The sequence below is a fragment of the Sapajus apella genome, unplaced genomic scaffold, assembly GCF_009761245.1.
Source record: "Sapajus apella isolate SASKATOON/1434 unplaced genomic scaffold, GSC_monkey_1.0 scaffold17, whole genome shotgun sequence".
Taxonomy (NCBI): domain Eukaryota; kingdom Metazoa; phylum Chordata; class Mammalia; order Primates; family Cebidae; genus Sapajus; species Sapajus apella.
This window is the reverse complement of record NW_022436957.1, coordinates 14274355-14292794: the sequence shown is the minus strand read 5'-3', so window position 1 is coordinate 14292794 and position 18440 is coordinate 14274355. Positions and strand designations below refer to the sequence as shown.

Below are 18440 nucleotides of genomic sequence, written 5' to 3'. Positions count from 1 at the left end.
ATTATAGATTAATAAAATGTTCAAAAAGTAAAATATATTTATCAAAGTGAAAAATGAGACATTCTGAGAACAGTTTTCCTTAATCCCTCTGGCAGAAAATACCAACTATTTTCAATGGAAAGAGAGAAAGGTGAACTTTTGTAACAATCTAGCTCCATACTTATAGATCATATAAAATTTGAGATGCATCTCATTTTTATGTAAAACCCACACCTCAAACATTATATAGATACCCTCTAACCACCTTGTCTATAGCAAATTCACACCAAATCGTCTGCAAATGAATGAGAATTTTAAAGACTACATGGCAGTAATGCCTGTCAGACAGCCTTTCAGTTTAGTATTAACCATCGTGTCTATACTGCAGTTATTGTGCAACTGTTACTATTTTATTTTGTCCTTATTTTATAATAATGAGAAGATGAGAAAATGAAAATTCTACTTCTAGTGATCAACTAATTGAGACCAAGATGGCATTAATTAGGCATGCCAAATGCAGACAATCTAAACCTCAGATAATCATTGAACTTAAAAGCTATGTTCAATTGTGAACGAAGAATATAAAATTTAAATTTAAATGCAGGAAATATATCCTCAAAGACTATCTTGCTGTGGCAGGAACAGCAATTTATAGCACACTAAATTTAACCCATGCCAAGAAAATGTAGTTTTTAAATTTTCTGTAACTGTTTTAACCTTGCCTTTCAAGCCCCCACACTTGACTTTAATTTGCATTATAGGATAGCACAGTCCCTTCTGGTTTATAGTCTCGTTCAGATAAATGCTCAGTTTTTCAGATTTTCTCCCTGTTTCCACCAAGATGGCAGCTGTGTATATGGATGTGGGTGGGGTTATAGAACTTTACTGTAGTAAGGTAGAGGTTCTCAGGTCTCCAAAACAAGGTTCCTTATAGGCCTGGATCGCAGACACTGGCCTGATGCTGCTGTTGGAGTTCACGGAGGCTGTAGACTCAGGTGTGCTCTCTTGGCCCAGAGCCCAGGAGTCTAACCCAGTTGGTCTGTCTCTAATTGGTACCGAAGAAATCTAGACTCCTTAATCTCATTTACACCCAAGACCTGGCTGTCAGTTACAGTGTATCAGCTTGTCTCCAACACGTCTTTCCCACTGACAGGTTCACTGGCTCTCAACCCAGCTACCTGGAGTGTGAAGTAACTTTGGGATTCCTTAGAAGCCACTCACTAGCTAAAGGAGGCCTGGCAGTACTCTTCACCTAACCACAGCATGCTACATTTTCTTATGCTGTGGCTGCTTACATTATGTTAAAGGAGCCTTGCAAGACAGTTTCTTCCCTGAGTTACAAGAGGGGGATGGCGCATAAACTTCCTTCACTTTTGGCTTACCCTCAACCTACCCACCCCTTAAACCTAGAATTTCAGTTCCCTAAGGTGATGGGGCGGGGAATGACAAGACATATATGCCTGACCACCTGCTTGCTCTAACTCTGCCTGTTCTTCCCACATTCCTTTGATACCGGAATGGGCTGTCCTTCATTTCTCCTTTAATACTCAAGAAATTTCCCCTATAAAGTGGCATGTATCCTCCTCTCTTTCTTGGGGCCATGATAGAAGAAAAGATCAGAAGAGAAAAAACAATTTACTGACCAAAGATAAATCATCAAGTATTCCAAAAGTATTATCCTTGCTAAATGCATAAAGATTCAAGAATATTGACAGAATAAAAAACAAAAGTTTAAAATTATGGACTGATGATCAGCATAAAAATGCATGGTCCAAATGAAGAGATAAATCTATTACTCTGTTGAACGAGTGATAGAGCTTGCTAGAGATTCCTTTATTAAGGGGGGACCAACTGTGCCTTTCTTATGACCAATTGTTCCTGTAAGTTATGTAGAGACCATCGAAGTCAGTATGCTGAATTTTTGCAATTATTCGTGTATAAATAATGTACAGGTAGCTAATAATAGCATAGCTACTACAGAGCAAGTTGCTCACTGCTTTCTTAGAGCCCGAACAAAAGCCAGACCCATGACTATATACTCATACCTTCTGCTGACGTTAGACAGTAGAGCAAAAATGGTAATAAATTAGCGCTCAATTAAAAAAATGCTTGATTCTGTTTTTTTTTTTTTTAAATTCATCAACACACTGATGAATTGTGCATCCATGTATATAAAATCCATAAGTCTTGAATTCTGGCATATACAATATCCTAATTTTATATTTTCTTATAAAATAAGAAAACAAGAATACTAAAATTGCAAATAAACCCAACACTCCAAGGTTTAATTTTTTCCAATTCAAGAGAGATATGGCTGTTTTAGGACAGGCACAAGCTTAACAAAACCTGAGGTTCCAAAAACAAACAAATAAACAAACAACAATTTGGTTTTGTATAACCGAGGCACAAGCTGCTTAGGTGCACAATTGCTACGACACTGCTAAGATGTGAAAGAAAGACTGTGAGGTATGGAACAGAAATATAGAAACTCCCTATTCAAGCCTGCGCTGGGTTATCTCCAGGGACCCTGGGACCGCACTTTCTGACAGATGTGCTCAGAAAGCAGGCAAGGAAGCAGAACAGGACAACTGAAATCTGAAAAAGGTTCCAAGTCACAGCATTTTGCCATAACCATATCTACAGAGAAAAGTGAAAAATACACTCAACATAGGTAGTAACAATTTTTGTTTTCTTTTCCTAAAATCTGATTTTCAAAATATCTAGTTAAACTTGTAATAACTCCTCATATCTTATTATGCATTGTGGAGAAAACTAGAAAATGCCAGATTTACTTTCTCTTAGCACAGAAAGAGAAGGCTATCAGATATAAATCAGCAGCCCATGCTACTTTTCAAAGAGCTATGACTAGTTTGTCTTACATCTAGGTATCTTGCATTTTATCTTACATATGATAGGTATGTAATAAAATGTCTACTCAATTAAACTGTATTATCTATCACACAGGCCTGGAAGAGGAACTGTTTACCACCATCACATAAGGAAGCCTGATGACCAAAGTATGCCACCTTGAGCACGAAAGCAAAAGGAGGAAGAGACAAAACTCCCAAAAGTTTTGTCTGTTGTCTTGAAACAACTGTGGCATGTAAGTCTCAAGCAATTCAATGTTTCAAGAGAATTAGCCAAAGAACACTGTAAACCTGAATAAAACGGTTGTGTCTGGATACTTGATGTCAAGAATATCACTGAAGCACTCTAGTTAAAATCCTCTTCAAATAATATTCTCTAAAGTCCTCAGTGAGATCATCAGTTTTGCACATAATAAAAATTTAAAATATTCACAGCTGTTAATCACAGGAATTCAGGAAAAGAATGCTGCATTACATATCGTACAGCCTGGAGGCTTTCAGGATAACATTCTAATTCCATGCTTTACCTCAAAATTTGTAAGGAAAAGCTCCCTTGCTCAAGTCATACCTAATCATTTGTAGTTTCTCAGCTAAGCCTTCATACAAGCTTGCTTTTATCTGCTCACACTTTGCCTCAAGCATTCATTCTTCATTTATTCAATCAACAAACATTTTTCAAGCTCCTATTATGTAATAGGCACTGGGGATACACAGAAGTTACATTCTGGAGGGAAGAGACATATAATAAAGAAACAAATAACAGAACAAGAAGATTATGGTAACAAGACTGACAATTCAATAGAGTACCAGTGCAGTATCTAAGGAGGCAATGTTTTAGCTTTACTAAAATGACAAGAAGCCAGTGAACTTCTAGTTCACTCCTTTTACTCCTTCAAAACCTTCCTTCAGGAAGCACTGCAGGATCCCCCAGCTTGTTTTGCGTACTCCTCTTTTCGTGATCCCAAGACCCTATTCACACCTCCAGCAAACCACTCACCACAACTGCACTGGAATCTATGCTTTGCCATGCAGCCTCACTTCCCAGCCAGATGGTGATTAAGATCCATGAGGGTAGGTTCCCCACTTAACTCTGTGCCCCTGAGATCTAGCAGAAAAGCCCTCCCAAAAAGGTTACAGTGAATGGATTAGGCAGTTCAGCTGCTCTGATAAAACTTACAGAGACCAATAAGAAATGAGACATGGGACACACTGGGCAAAGAAAGAAGATATGTAACTTGTCCAGGCGCGATGGCTCACACCTGTAATCTCAGCACCTTGGGAGGCGGAGGTGGGTGGATCACCTAAGGTCAGGAGTTCAAGACCAGCCTGGCCAACAGGGTGAAACCCCGTCTCTACTAAAAACACAAAAATTAGCCAGGCATGGTGGTGGGCACCTGTAATCCCAGCTACTCAGGAGGCTGAGGCAGGAGAATAATTTGAACCTGGGAGGCAGAGGTTGCAGTGAGCCGAGATCCCGCCATTGCACTCTAGCCTGGGTGACATGAAGGAAACTCTATCTCCAAAAAAAAAAAAAAAAAAAAAAAAAAAAGGAGGAGGAGGAGAAAGAAGAAAGGAGGAGGAAATAATAATAATAATGTAACTTAAACATGGCAGAAAGTAAAACAAATATGATCTTGTTTAAAAGACCAACCACCCGAGTTTTCAAATGGATAACCTGTGTTTTCATACTGTCATGCTCTGACCTCCAGGGCAGAGAGCACACCGCAATCTCTGTGCCACCATAAGCCTTTCCCTTCTAGAGTGTGGTCACTCTGCAATCAATGACCATGCCTTTCTTACCCTTTATCCCAAACAGCCAACAGGACTCACAAGAGTGGGTGCATTACCAAATGTCTATTTAATGAACTAATCTGAAGTTTTAAAGTTCACTCCTGTGGTTTCTCTTCAGCTACAACAAAGAATCTTATTATATCAATGAAATGTATTCAAATGGCATGGAAGATAAATCAATACGAATTTGAAAACAAAACTGCCTCAGATAAATCATAGTGTGGCTAAGTGTTTGTGGAAATTTAAAAGCCAATTGTATGAAAACATGCAAATTAATGGAGAAATACATTATTCCTAACAAAACATGGAGAAAATTTATATTCACACTCTGTGTTTACAATGAATAGAACAAACTGTAAGATTATAGTACCAAGTATACAGAATATGTATGCAAATGAAACATTGAGTTTACATTTCAAATGAATGAAAAAATTTAAACATTTTCACTGAAAAAGCAAGGTAAGGGGCAGTATGAATCGTTTTCTCAACAGAGAAACACAGCTATAACTGCTTTGCAATTAAGTCCCTACAGAATTTAAATGTGCTGACATGGATAATATTTATATAATGATTAGTGGGTCACATCTTTCTAGTTATTCTACTACCTGTATTTAAACACGAAGACATGTAAAACCAATAGAAATGATCACAAATGTAGAACAAAATGTGACATGTAATAATACAGATGTCAGAAATAATCTGGTTAAATTTTTTTATTGAGGCCTAAGCAACCAAACAAAAAAGCAGAAATTTCCTTTTATTTTTCTATATTATTATTATTAATTTTTGGGGGGGGCAGAGTTATACTCTGTCACCCAGGCGGGGGTGCAGTGGCTTGATCACGGCTCACTGCAGCCTCGATGTCCCTGGGCTCAGGTGATCCTCCCACCTCATCCTCTGAGTGGCTGGGACTATGGGCTACTATCTGTGTGTCACCAAACAAGGCTAATTTTTGTACTTTTTGTAGAAATAGGGTCTCTCTATGTTGACCAGGCTGGTCTCTAACTCATGGGCTCAAGCAATCCTCCTGCCTTGGCCTCCCACAGTGCTGGGATTACAGGTGTGAGCCATTACACCTGGCCAAAAGCAGAGATTTCTAACAAAATCATTGTTTCCTACTTACAGAAACAAGCCAAAAAACCTGATTAAAGGACTATACTCCAAACAGCTGTAAATGTAACCTGTTATTGGTTATTTATACTCCTGTTGTCAAGTCTATGTGGTTTAATAATAAAGAAAACAAAAACTGTTTCTAATTAGAAATATATTTTAGTAACATTTAATTGTGTGACACTTTTTAGAAGCCCAAAACAGTTATTTTAGATACATCAATTTTGATTTCAAGCAAATAATAGAAAAGCAAAGTGAAACTCAAAGTTTGTCAAATTGCTGAAAGAAGAATAAGAACTTTAGCTCAGAGCTAGACTGCCTGCATTTGAATCCTGGCTCCACCAGCTACTACCTGAGTGGCCTTAGGTAAGTTCCTTAACTTCTCTGTGCTACCATTTCCTCCAGAGAAAATTGGATATGATAATATAACTTATTCCTAAGGTTGCTATTAGGATTAAATGAGAAGATACAAGTAAAATGCTTAGAATACACTAGTTAAAAAAACATTACCACCATTATCACCTACCACCATCAAGGAGAAAGTTCAAAAATATTCTACTTTTGGGCATTCCCAAATTATCAAAACCAAATTTCCAAAGGAACTCAGAGATCATGGGGTTGTATCCCTGAGGTCTAGTTTCTCCTTCCCATGGGGAAAACACAGTCCTTATTATTATAAAGCCCAGACTCACAAAGGCAGTAGAGCTGAACTTCCCATCCAACAGAGCTAAGGATCCTCCAGGAGTAGGAGGATCATGGGACCACACGTTCTGCATAAGGCAGAGAGGGGTGTTCAGGACTTCTGACAGTGATGGTACTTGCGGAGATTCCACTTGTTCGATCACTAAGCACCACAGAGTTGCGGCCAGGGAAGCACTACCCACTGGATGGCAGCTCCTGGCAAAGGGTTTAATTGTAACCAGAGTAACAACAAGGCACTAATCACTAGACCCCTTCCCCATTTGCCTAGTATTTCATAAACCAAAGGAGGCTTGTATCAACCAATGAGAGGGGAGGAAGCTCCCACAATACTATCAGCCAGGTAGTATGAAACTAGATTTCATTTTTTTTTCTAAAATAAAGAATTGTGGTGATTTCCATCTGAGTATAATAAGGCAAATTAAAACTGATTCTACAGGTCTTTGAACTCTACAAAACTATGAGCTATTTGAAAGTAAGGATTATGTCTCAGTCCTATCTGCAGAACCAAGGGCCAATCACTGTGCCCGATACATAGTATATTTGAAGAATAAATAATTATTATGTTTATTCTTTAAATATTAAAACATAATGTTACTATTAGAAAAATTGTGTTAACTGATTTTGGAATTTTTATCATATATTAAACACATGCACACACATAGAGACTTCTCATTCTGGTCAAGATGGAGTAGCCCCATTCTTTCCTGGTCCTCTTCCTTAAGACTAAAAATCCTTGACCGTGACACACAAACATGCATAGGAAGCCAAGATGGAATGAAGATGGCACACTGCATGGGGACTTTGGCACTTGAGGAGCAACATGGCAGGGGGTTCTGGGTTTCCTTACTGTCTACCATATATGCCCAATAAGGTGCTACAAAAGCCTTCAACCCAGAACCACTGATAGACAAATACAAAAAAAAAGCACCAAGAAAAGCCTGTTCTTTCAGCCAAAAAACCAGGAAAAGGGCAGGCTAACAATCAAAAATCTTTTTTGGCTATATCCTCCCTATTCCAGGCAACAGGGAGGGTACTGCCAAAAAGAAAATGGAAAAATTACAGCAATGGAAAAACTGCAGCACCACCAAGGTTTCAGTAGGACCAAGAGGAAAGACGCTCTTGTACACATATACATCCCGAGAAAGCAGGCGGCACCCATTACAATTTCCTGCCTAATGAGATCAGTGAGGCTGACCAAGGAGCTAATCTTTCATTGCCCATCAGGCAGCAGCACCTCTGACTCCCCGGCCAGGGCAGCATCTGTAAGATGTAGCAGAGGCAATAAGGCAGTGCAAATCTGAGGTCCAATTTCAGTGGCAAGGTGTTGGCGGGGCCAAGTGAGGAGCTGAACATCCACCTCACCCATCTGCAACGTGAGTAAAAGTGGAGCTTTTGCAGAGGTGGTATCAGTAGAACCAAGAGGAAAGTTGAACATACACATGTGGCCTCATCCTACACCCAACTGGGTGGCTACCTGCTAAAACACACATTAAATGGGATCCAGAGTCTTGGAATATCCAAAATGACCAGGATACAATAAAAAAAAAAAAAAATCAATCATCATATTAGGAACTATGAAAATCACAACCTGAATGAATGAAGACAATCAAGAGACATTAACACTGAGATGAAGCAGATGCTGGAATTATCTGACAGGGATTTTAAAGCAACTCTAATGAACTACTTCAAGAAAGAACCCAGAAGAGCACTTGGGCAGACAAAAAAGAGCCCCAACAAAAGCCTTCTCTTCTCCAGCAAAAGGACAAGGAAAAGAACAGCCTAGCAGAACAAAAGACTTTAGACAGTAACTACTCCAGCCATGAAACAGTGAAAACCGGGACCTATCCATGCCAGCAAATGCTGCGTAGAGAACATGTCTAACCCCCTGCCAGGCTGGTGTCAGTGGAGGCCAACATGGGAAGCAGTAACAAGATACTACTACTCCTGGCCCTCCCAGCCAGATAGGTCAGCAAAGGCCTAAAGGGGAACTGGAATTCCCATCCAACAAAGCAGTAGCAAAGAGCCCCTCTCAGTGGGTGTCAATGGAGGTAGAATTAGAAAACTCAACTTCCATCCCCTTCCTTTCCAGCGGGGGTGTCAGAGAAGGCCAGGTAAAACAGAAGATTAAATAAGATCCAGAGTCTAATGACATAACATCCAAAATGTCCAGGTTTTAACAGAAAATTATTCATCATACTAAAAAGCAGGGAAATCTCAACATGCAAAAAAGACTAACGGGTGCCAACAAAAATTTTAGATATGTCAGAATTATCACACACAAATTTCCAAGCTGCCATCATACAAATACTTTAGAGTAATTACAAACATCCTTGAACCAAATAACAAAATATAGGAACTCACAACAAATTAATAGAAGATATAAAAACAAACAAACAAACAAAAACTTTAGGCCAGACGTGGTGGTTCACGCCTGTAATCCCAGTACTTTGGGAGGCTGAGACAGGAGGACTGCTTGAGTCCGTAAATGGAGACCAGCCTGGGCAACATGGTGAAACCTGTCTCTATGAAATAAACAAAATTAGCTGGGCATGTCTGTGGTCCCAACTACTTGGGAGGTTGAGGTGGGAGGATCACCTGAGCCTAGGGAGGTCAAGGTTGCAGTGAGCCATGATTGTGCCACTGCACTCCAGCCTGAGTGACAGAGTGAGACCCTGTCTCAAAAAAAAAAAAAAAACGAACAACAAAGAAAAACTATGAATTCAAAAATACAGCAAATAACTGAAATTTAAAACTCAGTGAATGGACTAAACAACAGAATAGAGAAGACAGAGGAAAAATCTGTGAATTTAGAGACAGAAAAGAAATAGATGGGGAAAAAAATGAACAGAGCCTCGGGGACATGTGGAACTATAACAAAAGACCTAAGATTTATGTCACTGGAGGTTCAGAGGATGGGACAAACAGAGTAGAGCTGAAAATACATTCAAAGAAATCACAATGGAAGAGTTCCAAATTTAGCAAAAGACATAACCTACAGATTCAAGGAGCTGAGCAAACTCCAAACAACATGAACCCAATGTAATTCCAGCCAAGACACATCATAGTGAAACTTCTGAAAACTAAAAACAAACAAACAAACAAAATACAGCACCTTACCTATAGGAGAAAAACAATTTAAATGACAGTGTATTCTCATCAGAAACCACAGAGGCTAAAAGGAAGCAGCACAACAATTTTCAAGCACTAAAAGAAAAGAACTGTTGGCTGGGCGTGGTAAAACCCCATCTCTACATGGTAAAACCCCATCTCTACTAAAAATACAAAAATTAGCTGGGTGTGGTGGTGTAAGCCTATAGTCTCAGCTACTTGGGAGGCTGAGTTAGGAGAATCGCTTGAACCCAGGAGGCAAAGGTTGCAGTGAGCCAAGATAGCGCCACTGCACTCAAGCCTGCCAATAGAGCGAGACTCAGTCTCAACAACAACAACAACAACAACAAAAAGAACTGTCAATCAGAAATTCTGTATCAAGCAAAAATAACATTCAGGAATGAAAGCGAAATAAAGACATTCTCAGATGATGGAAAACAAAGAGAAGTAGCTTGCAAACTTACCCTTAAAGAACAGTTAAAGGGAGTTCTTTAATAGGAAGTAAAAGATAACCAGCTGGGCGTGGTGGTTCACACCTGTAATCCCAGCACTCTGGGAGGCCAATGTGGGTGGGACTGCTTGAGACCAGGAGTTTGAGACCAGCCTAGGCAACATGGCAAAACCCCATCTATACCAAAAATATAAAAATTAGTCAGGTGTCGTGGTGTACACCTGTGGTCCCAGCTACTCAGGAGGCTGAGGTAGGAGGATCGCTCAAGTCTGGGTGGTTGAGGCTGCAGTAAGCCGGGACTACACTACTGGGTGACCCTCCAGCCTGGGTGACAAAATGAGACCCTGTCTCAAACAACAACAAAGAAAGTAAATGACAACCAAAGAAGCTTGGAATTTAAGAAAAAATATTAGAACAGGCTACAAAAATAAAAGGTGGGGAATAGGCCAGGCACGGTGGCTCATGCCTGTAATCCCAGCACTTTGGGGGACCGAGGCAGGCAGATCATGAGGTCATGAGATCGAGACCATCCTGGCCAACATGGTGAAACCCTGTCTCTACTAAAAATACAAAAATTAGCTGGGTGTGGTGGTGCATGCCTGTAGTCCCAGCTACTCGGGAGGCAGGAGAATTGTTTGAACCCTGCAGAGGTTGCAGTGAGCCAAGATCATGCCACTGCACTCCAGCCTGGCGCCTGGCAACAAAGCAAGAATCTGACTTTAAAAAAAAAAAAAGGGCCGGGCGCGGTGGCTCACGCCTGTAATCCCAGCACTTTGGGAAGCCGAGGCAGGTGGATCATGAGGTCAAGAGATCGAGACCATCCTGGTCAACACGGTGAAACCCCGTCTCTACTAAAAATACAAAAAATTAGCTGGGCATGGTGGCGCGTGCCTGTAATCCCAGCTACTCAGGAGGCTGAGGCAGGAGAATTGCCTGAACCCAGGAGGCGGAGGTTGCGGTGAGCCGAGATCGCGCCATTGCACTCCAGCCTGGGTAACAAGAGCGAAACTCCGTCTCAAAAAAAAAAAAAAAAAAAAGGTGGGGAATATAAGACTATCCTTTTGCTCATGAGTTTCATAAATCAGATTTGATAGTTGAGATAAAAATTATAAATTACACCACCACCTAACATGGTACTTGATGAATGTAGAAGAAATATTTAAGACATGTATATTTTTTAAATGGGAAGGGCAAAAGGGCCTAAGGAGAGTAAGATTTCTACACTTCACTTGAGTGGTAAAACATTGATAATAGATTGTGGTAAATACAAATGTATATTTTAATATCTAGATCACTAACTAAGATTACAACACAAACTGATACACTCAAGAACTGTGTTAAGTAAGATGGAACCCTAAAACTTCCTGAAGACTTAAAAAAAAAAAAAAAAAAGGAAATGAAACCAACAGGGTCTCACTGTCATGTATAAAATACCCAATAGCGGCAGAATACATACCTTTCAAGAGCCCATAAAATAACTACTAAGTAGATCACATCCTGGGCCACAAAACAAACCTTAACAAATTTTAAAGAACTGAAATAATATAGAATATTTTCTCTGACCACAACAGAATCCGATTAATTATCAGTAAGAGATAGACAATAGGAAAATCTTTAAATAGTCAGAAATGAAATCTAACTTTTCTAGATAACCCATCAGTCAAAGAAGTAGTCTCAAAGGAAATTCTAATTTCATAGAACTTAATAAAAATAAAAATACAACATATATCAAAATATGTGGGATGCAGCTTAAGCAGTATTGAGAGGTAAATTTATAGTATTTGATGTATACATTATTTAAAAAGAGGAAAGGTTATAAATGATAAAATTTTTCCTCAAGACTAGAAAAAGAAACCCGAAGCAAGAAGAAAATAATCATGATAAAACAAGAAATAAACAAAATTGAGAACAGAAAAATTGATGAAGCAAAAGGCTGATTCCACAAAAAGAACAATTAATATTGATAAACTTCTAGCCATACTGGTAAAGATAAAAAGAAAGAAGACAAAAATCGTCAGTATCAGGAACAAAACAAGGAAGATCTCTACAGATCCTGCAATCATTAAAAAGAAATAAAGGAACACTACAAACTTTACACTCTTAAATTCGACAGCTTAGAAGAAATGGACCAATTTCCTTGAAAATCAAACTATCAAAGCTTAACCAAGATGAAATAAACAACTTTGAGTCATGTAATTATTAAAGAAATTGAATATGCAATTATAATTATCAAGATTCTAATAAATGAAATCCGCAAGCTCAAATGGGCTCGCTGGAGAATTCTAACACTTAAGGAAAATTAATAGCAATCTTATACAGTCTCTTCTAAAAATCAGAAGAGGGACAGAAAATAAAGAATTAGAGGTACACAAATCTGCCCAACTGATTTTTCACTCCAAAAGGAACTCAATGGAAGGGAAAAGAACAGACTTTTCAATGAATGGTGCTGGAACAACTAGACATCCATAAGGGAGAAGAAAAAAGAACTTCGGCTTTTATCTCACACCTTATACAAAAATTGACAAAATAGACCATGCACTTAAATGTAAAATGTAAGCTTACAAAACTTTTAGAAATAACCATAGGAGAAAATCTCTAGGATCTACGGCTAGGCAGAGTTCTCAGATTTGACACCAAAAGCACAATCCATAGGGAAAAAAACTGATAAATGACCTTAACAAAATTAAAATTTTTGGCCCATGAAAGACACTGTTAAGAGAATGAAAAAACAAGCTATAAGCTGGGAGAAAATATTTTCAAACATATAGGACAAAGAATTTAAGTCCAGAATATATAAAGAACTTAAACTCAACAATAATAAAACAATCCAATTCAAAATTGGAAAAATGGCACAGGTACCTCACTGAAGAAAATACACAGATGCCAAACAAGCACATGAAAGGTATTCAACATTTTTAGCCGCTATAGAAATACAAATTTAAACTACAATGAGATCACCTACACACCTATTAGAATAGCTAACATAAAAATAATAGTGATAATACAAAATGCTGGTAAGCATGTGAATAAACTAGATTCCTTATACATTGCTGATGGGAATATAAAATCGTACAGCCACTCTGGAAAAGCACACACCAGTTTCTTACAAAGCATTACATTCACATACCATACAACCCAGCAACTGTACTCTTGGCACCTAACCCAGGGAAATGAAAACCAGAAACAATCTAAAGAGCCTTCAAAAGGTAAACAAACTCTGGTACCTCTATACTATAGAATACTATTCAGCAATAAAAAAGGGCAAACTATTTGTTCACACAAAAACTTGGGTGAATCTCAAGGGAGCTGTGCTGAGTGAATAAAGCCAGTCTCAAAGGGTTAAATGTTGCATCATTCCATTAAAATAGCATTCTTGAAATGACAAAATTATAGAGATGAAGTACAGATTAGTGGCTGCCAAGGGTTAGAAAGCGGGAAAGGCAAGGGTGTGGCTATGGCTATAAAAAGGCAGCACAAGGGATCCCTGTGATAAAACCATTCTGTAGCTTGACTATGGTAGACATACGAATCTACACAGATGATATAATTACATATAACTAAACATACACACACACAAGTGCAGATAAAATTGGTGAAATCTGAATAAGGTCAATGGAAATATGTCAATGTCCATTTTCTAGTTACAATATCATACTACAATTATGCAAGATGTTACTAATGGGAGAAACCAGTCAAAGGATATAAGGAATCTATTTCTTACAACTACATGTAAACCATAATTATCTCAAAATTAAAAGTTTAAGGGAAAAAAGCAAGATACATGTGAAAGTGAATGTGAAACAGGAAGTGAAGGTGGCAGCGTCCAATCTGATTCAAAGGTTTCAGGAGTTCTGTAGTACCCAATAGGCACACACATCTCATTAATAAATAATTATGATTATTCCTCAAAGCATTTGTGAGAAGGAAATTTAGCCAAGAGACGGAGTTTTCCAAATGAGACTGTTTAAACTGTCAGCAAAATGCTGGATGGGCAGGTTTAATGTTTAAGTTGTCCATGTCTTCTCCTTCCCTCCAGTGCTCTGGGTTGGGAAGAAGCTTCTGATAAAAAGTAGATCAGTTGGCCGGGCGCGGTGGCTCAAGCCTGTAATCCCAGCACTTTGGGAGGCCAAGGCGGGTGGATCACGAGGTCAAGAGATCGAGACCATCCTGGTCAACATGGTGAAACCCCGTCTCTACCAAAAATACAAAAAGTTAGCTGGGCATGGTGGCGCATGCCTGTAATCCCAGCTACTCAGGAGGCTGAGGCAGAAGAATTGCCTGAACCCAGGAGACGGAGGTTGCGGTGAGCCGAGATCGCGCCATTGCACTCCAGCCTGGGTAACAAGAGCGAAACTCCGTCTCAAAAAAAAAAAGTAGATCAGTTAAAGGGAAAAAAAAAAAGGTACATTTTTTGCACATTTGGAAGTAATGGGCATATGTGTGATCCTGCTACATATAATTAAAGATGATAATACTAAAACTTTCTGTAAGGTAGTCACTGCAATTTCATTTCTAAAATTCTGATTCTGGCCTATTTTGCTTAAATGAAGATGTGCCAATGAAGAGGTCAAAAGTCTAGGAAAGATCAGTACAGCCAGAAGCTCTCAGGAGGGAGACACACAAGTTGTTTTCTTAAAACTTTATTGAGGCCGGGCACGGTGGCTCACGCCTGTAGTCCCAGCAGTTTGGGAGGCTGAGGCAGGCAGATCACCTGAGGTCAGGAGTTTGAGACCAGCCTGGTCAGCACGGTGAAGCCCCGTCTCTACTAGAAAATACAAAAATTAGCTGGGTGTAGTGGCATCCCAGCCACTCAGCCACTCAGGAGGCTGTAATCCCAGCCACTCAGGAGGCTGAGGCAGGAGAATTTCTTGAACGCAGGAAGCAGAAGTTGCAGTGAGTGGAAATCGCACCACTGCACTCCAGCCTGGGTGACAGAGCGAGACTCCATCTCTCTCTCTCACACACACATACACACACACACACACACACACACACACACACACACACCCCCTGTATTGAATAAAGAACATTCTCTAGAACATGTAATATGATGAACTAGGTCTACACTGCATGCAGTAACGCTAAAAATGACAATAGTTTACCATCAAATATTACACAAATTAGTATTTTTCATTGTACAGGAACCCTGGTAGTCTAATGTCTTTGTGTCTGCTAAGTCTCACAACTGAAGTTTTGGAGTACCACCTCCACTGGGGCAAAGGTGCGCTTTCTACTGTGCTTCCTTCTCTTAACAGAATCATAATGATTACAAGTATGCATCTTGATCTCTAGGTCATCAGGCTGCTGCTGGCATGACTTCTAGCTCTGCAGGATGGCTGCTGGCCTACCATGGCTAGTGCCCAGTAGCTAGGTTTTCGTTTAAGAATTCTGCTTATCAGCAGGGAAATCAAAAGACTGGGAGTTAGAGGTGGTACTTCCTGCCTGCTCCATTCAATCTTGCTATATACTGTAATTAGAAGGGTTTTGCTCACTTCCTTGTTTGTTGTGCCTGCAGCAAGAAGAGTTGTTTCTTTCTCCAGGAACTAGTCTGTTCCCAGTAGGGGACATGGCGGAGAGAGGAAGATTTGATACAGAGCCATTGGTGGGGCTCTGTAGGCCAGGGGTATCATCACTCTCCTGATCCTTAAATGCTCTTAAATGAGACATAGAATAACTCAATGATGTTCAAGACAAGAGACACCAAGGACACCACCAGCATGAAGATGATGAAGGTGCTTTTCTCCGGGGGTGAGAGAGGAAGCAGTCCACTTAATGCAGGTAAGGGTCTGGTTTGTGAGTGTAAACCACACTTAGGCTGAATCCATAGACAGACCACAGGATCATCAGGAAGGCCACCTGGAACAGAGGCCTGAAGACAAGACCAATGGTACACGTTCGCAGCAAGCTCCCTGGGGTTTTCACCTTTCTGTGTTTCTCAAAGCCACACTTGAACTTCTTTATTTCAATTCCCTGCAAGTGCATCTCCACACTAACATCAGCAGTTTGGGCAACTTCAAGTTCTCCCACTTGCCTGTTCAACTTCTCTTTGCATCACGTAGAACATGTGTGTCAGGTACAAGAGTCGGGGCAGAGACAAAAATATTGTCTGCAGAACCCAGGAGTGGACATGAGACATTGGCAAAGACTAGTCATAGCAGACATTTTCCCAAACAGGCTGTTGAGTGTTACAATGAAAGGCAAACCTCTCATCGTCCCAGGCTGACTCGATTGCAGTCCCCAGGAGCAGGATTCAGGAAATGAAAAGGACTGACAGCCACACCTTCCCTCCAGCTTGGGACAAAGCTAGAACCTTCTCTAGGAGGTACCAGAGGCACTCCAGTCACCCACTTGCCTGTTTGCTGTTAGTTCGCTTAAAAAAAGTGAAGTAGGCATGCCAAATGATTGAACTCACTGGAGGACTAAGTAAAATGAAAAAAGTTAAGTTCAAGCAGTCAAAAACTGTCTCAAGTTCAAAAGTCTGCTGCTGTTTGGTAGCTTCCTCACTCCTCCCTAATGGAAGAAAATTGCTTTTTTTCTTTCACCAGGTAGAAGTTTATGTGGATTCATTTTCATACAAGGTGAGTAAGCACTTCTAAACAAGGATGTACATATACCTATAATAGGGCAAGTTACATAGATGGGTGAACAAAATAGACAAATGTAAAGGTCTCTTTCAATTCCAGAATAAAGCAATCTCCAAAAACAATGACACAACAGAAACTGAATTAACAATTCATACTTACACATTGACTAATTCATCTTCAGAAGAATTAAGGCCAAAATCTCCCAAATAGATAATGATATTCATTCAACTACTATTTATTTAGTGCCTCCTAGGTGCCAGGTACCGTGCTAGGCACTGGTTCATTGGTGAGTAAAATAGAATTCTTATACTTGTGGATCTCACAATCAACTGGGGAAACAGATAATTAAAAGTGCAGTATTTTATTAAATGTAAGACAATTGTAAGATAAACCATTATTTTTCCGACCACTCAGAAAGGAATCAAGAAATCCAGTGTAAGATACATCCCAATTTCAGAGATGTGAGGAAAAATATCTATCTTAGAATCCAGAAAAAAAGCCCAGTGAGCAAGTAAACTTCAAATTTAATTAAGTGTCAAGAGGAAAACAAATAGGAGTTCCCAGCAAAGGACAACGCAAAGACACCCAGATCAGACTGGATAGGGTCAGCCATGCCAAAAGAGTGAGAAAATTGCTGCAGGTGAAGGAAGCAGCCTGTGCAAAGATTTTTAAGAGTGAAGACCTCACTGTATTCAAGAAATAAAAAGGCAGGCAGTGAGGTTACCAGGTAATAGGCAAAGGAATAAATAGCATAGCCTGAGACTGGTGCCAGAGCCAAGGCTAACTCAGGCATCCATTTGGCAGCAGCAGAGAACCAGGGACAGAAAGTGAGATTACACTGGGATGCTGGGGCAAGAATGAGGCCATGGGAGAATTATGAATGGCTGTTCAAGAGCTCTAGAGGCCAGTGGAAGGGTTGGAGGAAACTGGATCAGACTGAGGAACGCACAGAGCAGCACAAGGATGGGTATTCTCTGCTAACGGATGGCCACTGAGTTTTGGTGGTGGCAAAAAGTAAAAGAGGACATCAAGAATGATAGAGCTGGTCCTGAGAATCTCCAGAGACAGAAACAGACTATCAATCCTGGCACTGTGGTACTGAATGCTTTGGTGAATGAAGTGGCATTTTCCAAGGGTAGCTGCCAGCCCAGTTAGCATGAAGTAGTAAGATCAGGACAGAAAAGGAGCTGCTGCTCCCTCATTATCTGGGAATAAGAGGTCACAGGGGTCCCAATATAAATATGTACTTACTGAACATAGACCATCTATCTATCTTCAGTTGAATTGTTAGCACATGGAAGCTATTTTGTTAAGACTATACATTGTGTTCATTCTTGTGAGTTTCTTCTAGGTATTGTTATAATACATGAAGAGTTCTTTAAAAAACATTTCGGGAGGAGCAACACTGATACCACTCACTAATCTGCCAAGGATGGTGGAACCTGGCATGGTACATAACTCATAAGAATGCCATTCCTGAAGACATGCTAGTCTTCATCCATTTCCACTCTACAGCCTTTATTTTTTAATAGTAAAAATCTCTAAGCAAAAGCATAGTAAAAGGTTTCTGTCTCTAATTTAGAGCATGCAACACAAATAGATCTTAACTTAAAATGGGCCACAGCTAATTGATTATTACATAGCAAAAAATATTTTCATCCAAATTGTTTCAGTACAGCAAATCATTTTAAAACAATTTTTATTTAGTATATTAAAATTATATTCATAGAGAAAAAAATTACATTCATATTTAACATTTTAATTCTTTTAAAAATATATTTAATTCTCAAAGACAAATATTCATTTTAAACAAATCAGAAAAGTAAAAGAGGAAAATACTAACCACAT

The 18440-nt window shown here is 39.5% G+C and overlaps 1 protein-coding gene and 1 pseudogene across 4 annotated transcripts in view; both read right to left on the bottom strand.

Annotated features, from left to right (window-relative positions):
- CDKL5 (cyclin dependent kinase like 5) overlaps nt 1-18440 on the bottom strand; it is a 209824-nt gene that overhangs the window by 99438 nt on the left and 91946 nt on the right. The gene's annotated exons all lie outside the window — the stretch shown is intronic.
- On the bottom strand, nt 14966-18306 carry LOC116556718 (annotated as a pseudogene).